We start from the raw sequence: 5231 nt of genomic DNA, 5'->3' as shown, positions 1-5231 counted from the left end.
ACCTCGGCGACGGGACCGTCACTCGCTCTGAGGGTCTTCGGCGGCACCTCGGCGGCGGGACCGTCACTCGCTCTGCGGGTCTTCGGTGGCACCTCGGCGGCGGGACTTTCACTCGCTCTGCGGGTCTTCGGCGTCATTTCGGCGATGAAGCTTCAGTGCCGCCGAAGACACCCGGAGCTAGTGAAGGTCCCGCCGCCGAAGTACCGCCAAGACCCGGAGCGCCGCCCCGTCAGTAAAAGCACCGCAGCAGGTGCCGCCTTTTTTTTTCCTGCTCCTGGGTGAGTAAAATGAAAAAGGCGCCACTTGTGCTCGGTGGGGGAGCGGCCGCTGCCCCGCTTCCACCCTAGCTACGCTACTGGTGCTTACTGCTCAACCCCTGGCTCTGCCCCAGGCTCTGCCCCCACTCCACCCCTTCCCGCCTCATCCCTGAGCCGGCCGTGCCATCGCTCCTCCCCTCCAGAGCCTCCTACACGCCACCAAACAGCTGATTGGGACGTGCGGAGAGGGAGGGGGAGGCGCTGATCAGCGGGGCTGCCAGAGGGCAGGAGGCGCTGGGAGTGGGGTGGGGGAGCTGATGGGGGGCTGCTGACATATTACTGTGGATCTTCAGCAATGTCCATTGGTAAATTCTGGCTCCTTCTCAGGCTCAGGTTGGCCACCCCTGGGTTAGATGATCTAATGGTCCTTTCTGGCTTCCAAGTCATAAACCAATAGAATTTATAGTTCAGACCTTGTCCTAAGACAAGGTCTATAAAAATAAGGCCAGATCCTCAATGAGTGCATATTGACATAGCTCCATCAGCGGGCGTGAAGCTACACGGATTCATACCAGCGAAGGGTCTGGCCCATACTTCTTGTACACAATAGTTGCTAAATAATTAGCTACTTCACTTATTCAATAATGTGGGTGCCCTGAGCGCAAGAGAAACCGTATTTAGATTTGTTCTGGGCAGTGAATCCTTCAGGAATCTCGAGAAAACTAGCCTCATGTTTCAACTGATATTGGCCTGCCGTGATTCAAAGCTGTGCTCTTGACAATCACCCAGAAAGCCAGATGCATCGTTATATCCCCGCCTCATTTCCATTATAAACCAAAGGAAACTGATAACAGAAAGACATCTGCAGTATAAATGACCCTTTTCTTATAATTGATCTTCCAAATCATCCCCCAAACCTGATGTAATGAATTCATCAATGCCTCCCTTGGGAAGATAACATGCAGCAAAGCCCTTATCAGAGAGTAAGGAAAATATTATAGCAAAAGAAAGTCCTACATTGAAATGAGATTTTTTAACATTAGAAATAAATATCACTTTAATAAATATATCACCTTGTCTTTGCAGGAGTACCGCCAGCTTTTCTGCTGCCCTAGGTGGCAGAAGGTCCCGCCACCGAAATACCGCTGTGGTCGCCACCCCCCAAATTGTAGCGCCCTAGGCGACCGCCCAGTGGGTTGCGCCGGCCCTGTGTCTTTGCCCTTTACTCCTCTGGGTCTTAGATACTATTCACTCCAATGATTTGGTTAGAGAGAGCATATGTGAGCATGCGGGATGTGAGGCAAATTAAGTGTTCTAAATTCTATTGACTTTGGTAGTGAATTTGGTCCAGTGTCTGTAATTTCTCTCCCCTCAACTTTAGGGCCATAAATGACTTTTCAGAATTAAAAAAGCGCAGGCACTGAAAGCTTTAGCAACTCTGACAGTACGGGTCAGATGGTTAAAGATTTGCCACCATATTTACACCCACAATTTGAAGGCGCAGCTTTGCTCCTACTGGTCTTTTCACCCATCAAGTTGATCACTTCGATGCCAAAGTACTGGATTTAGGTGTGAAATCAGGTATTTCAGGTGCCCACGTGAGCTAAGGTGTAACTGCAAATAATTGCAGGTCAAAAGTAGGGACTAAAGTAAAGTTCAGGCTGAAAATGTGGCTGTATCGAGTGCCGCAGGACCCCAACTTTATTCAGCCCCTTCATGCAAGAGGATCTAGCTGTGGGAGGTGCCACACACCAGAAATACCCGGTCAGTGATCAAACAATAGCCAGCCCCATTTCTGGGGCAAGCACTAAGAACGTTTTCCTCATTCCACATGCCCCATTCTAGCTTCACCACCCAGACTGGGATCCCCAGTAGTTCCCTAGTAAATTGAAAACGGATGGATCATTTTCATAAATTGGGAATGTAGCAGCTACTTGCTGTATGCATGGGATGAATGATCAGGGCCACGTCACCAGGGCTAAAGTCCCCAACTGATACTCCACAATGGCGTTCCATGAGAAATTTCGCTGACAGTGTAGTCACATATCACCAATATGGGCCCAAAGTAAGTAACAGGAAACCATTCTTGAGTTACCTTTGTGTACTGGCCGCTTATACCCCGGATTACTCCTTGCACCTGCAATGTCATTAGAAGTGGCAGGGAAAACACGCTCTTGAGGAATGTTCTCAGCAGGACCCATCTCTGGTGGGAGCCCATGGCCTTCACCACATGCTTTTTGCTGGTAAAAGGAAGAAGCCTGGATTGGACTTTGAGGTGCTGAAGCGTAACGGAGGCATCAGATGGTGAGGACATGAACTGAGGGTTATGCTGAAGGAGTGTGAGACTAAGAGATATCTGGACTATACAAGAGAACAAGATCATGTGAACAGTAACAATGTAGAAGAGTAAGACACTGGCAAAGATTAACAGAATACAGGAAAAGCACGGGAGGGCAGGGACTGGTGACCCGAATAGTAAATCCGGCTCAGAAACGCTACAGAAGAGAGTGAAGGAAATGACTCAGCTGACACCTCCAGAAAGAAAATCATCTCAGAATGTCTGCAGAGACTCTTGGCTTTGAATCACATGTGGAGTAAAGAGGATTACAATGTTACTGGGTAGAAAATCATCAGTCAGCCATGCAATAGTCCCCCAGCTCCTCCCCAAAGAGTCCTCAGCATCTAAGGAGAAAAAGGCACGAAGTGAGGGACTGCTATTGGCAACTCTGGTCCCACCAAGCATGGAGTGAGAAGCCAGGTGTGAAGGCTGGGCAGTTAAATGAGAAGTCACGTTACCTCAGCTCGATAATGATGGCCATGGCCTGGAGCCGTATGGTGCTGGAGAGAGAGTCCCGGGGTTCTTTCTTAATCATCTCCTGTAAGTCACAAAGGGGCAAACATAGTAAATGAGACACAAGTGCTCCCAGCATCAGTCCTACTCCCTCACACATTCATTGAGGAGGTTATACAAAGCCCTGGCATCACAGCTAACTCTGGAGGCCTCAAAAAAGGCTAAATTAGCCACAGGCTTCTCCGGAGTCTCCAATAAATCCCCAGCTAAAAGAACATCAGATATTCCAAAAGTAACAAGGAGCCCAGCCAAAACCCAGGATCTTCCTTTCTGATGGAAGAGCTCTCAGATCATGAAGCTGCTCAGCCAGTGGTGTTGTCCAAAGGGATCTCATCTGTTTCTACCCAGCCACAAATTCACTCCCTCATTTATTTCCTCATCCATCTCTGTCCACTCATCTCCTACTTCCCACCAACTAGCATCCTCTCTCTGTCCATTCACACTAATATTTCCAGGCAATCAGCACTGACCTCAATTTTACACACTGAAATAATTGCTTCAGTGTATACAACAAAGTTCTTTACAACTCTCCAGATTCCATGGACCCTAGCGTGGGTTTAGCAGCTAAGTATTCTCCACAGTTCATCAATCTTTTCCAACCAACAACACGGACCCTGTGTATATTATTTACTCACCACTATGGCTCCTGCAGTGTCTGATGCAAAGTTGTGAATAAAAAAGTCAGGCATGTTATGCCAGTCGATGCTCTTGCTGAGAACAAACAAGAGTCTTAAGAAACTTTTTTTCATAATGAAATCCTAAACCAAAATGAGAAAAAATATATATCAGGGTGAAAGGGATTTAGATAGAGAACATCATCGGGTAGAATATTCTACCTTCATTCAAAACCCCTCCACACGGAACACCTGGTAGATAAATTAACAATGTTGCAGAGCAATGACTAGTCAGGATCAGAAATTGTGGTGAGTTGAGGATGATGATGTATCCGGGCAGCACCTACAATATACTGGACTCTGTCTGCAAACAAAGGAAGACACAGGCCCAGCTCCCAAGAATTGACAGTCTAAGAAGGGTTCTGATGGCTTCCAGCAGAATGTTGGATTGTGTAGGACCTGACTGTGTGAGCTACTTGTTCAGAGAAGGGTTGGATCAAGGAGAACAAGCAGAACAGCAATGGGACTCCATGTGGAGGACTCCACACAGGGCCTGTTTTCTGTAGGACAAGTAGCCAGATGTAGCGTGACCATGTGTAATAAATGAAGGGGGGGGCTCCCTTTTATGAACACCCAGCCAGCCAGTTAGCTATAAAGTCCCTCTTGGTGGCTGTTCTCTGCTTGCTTTACCTGTAAAGGGTTGACAAAGTTCCCCAGCTAAAGGAAAAGGAGTGGGCACCTGACCAAAAGATCCAATGGGAGGGCTAAAACTTTTTAAAATGGGGAAAAAACTTCTCTTTGTCTGTGTCTGTTCTCTGGAGACGGGACACGGAGCAGCAATTCTGTGTAAGGCTGGAACCAGGTATGAAAATTCATCTTCCATACCGAGAAAAATCACTGGACAGGGAATGTTTAACTAGACGCGATCAGGTTTATTTCTTTATTTTGGCTTGTGGATCTCCTCTGTGCTAACCCCAGATACTTTTGTTTTGCTTGTAACCTTGAAGCTGAACCTCAAGAGAGCTATCTTGATGCTTAGTTTTTGTAATTGTTTTCTTTTAAGATCTAGCAAAAAGCCTAAGTTCCAGATGTACTTTCTTCCTTTTTGTTTTTAACAAAATTTACCTTTTTTAAGAACAGAATTGGATTTTTGGTGTCCTAAGAGGTTTGTGCATGTTGTTTAATTAGCTGGTGGCAACAGCAGATTTCCTTTGTTTTCTTTCTCAGCTCTTCCCCGGGGGATTTGAAAGGGCTTGAGGATACCCCACAGGGAAGAATTCCCAAGTGCGCCTTCCTGGGTCCAAGGGGTTTTTTTGCATTTGGGTGGTGGCAGCGTTTACCAAGACAAGGTCAGAGAAAAGCTGTAACCTTGGGAGTGTAATACAAGCCTGGAGTGGCAAGTATTGATTTTTTAAATCCTTGCCAGCCTCCACCTTCTGCACTCGAAGTGCCAGAGTAGGGATTCAGCCTTGACACCATGCGTATAAGCGACAAAGCTGGACCCATTTG

General features: G+C 47.1%; 1 long non-coding RNA gene across 1 annotated transcript; it reads right to left on the bottom strand.

Annotated features, from left to right (window-relative positions):
- Positions 1-2418: 2418 nt before the first annotated feature.
- Positions 2419-3834, bottom strand: LOC128845177 (uncharacterized). The gene is made up of 3 exons (XR_008446628.1): positions 3744-3834; positions 3054-3133; positions 2419-2497 (listed from the first exon to the last, which is right to left on the bottom strand). It is a non-coding gene; the product is annotated as an uncharacterized LOC128845177 (long non-coding RNA).
- Positions 3835-5231: the final 1397 nt, after the last annotated feature.

The sequence above is a fragment of the Malaclemys terrapin genome, chromosome 11, assembly GCF_027887155.1.
Source record: "Malaclemys terrapin pileata isolate rMalTer1 chromosome 11, rMalTer1.hap1, whole genome shotgun sequence".
NCBI classification, from domain to species: Eukaryota; Metazoa; Chordata; order Testudines; family Emydidae; genus Malaclemys; species Malaclemys terrapin.
The sequence above is the reverse complement of the archived record's forward strand: the minus strand, read 5'-3'. Positions and strand labels throughout refer to the sequence as shown.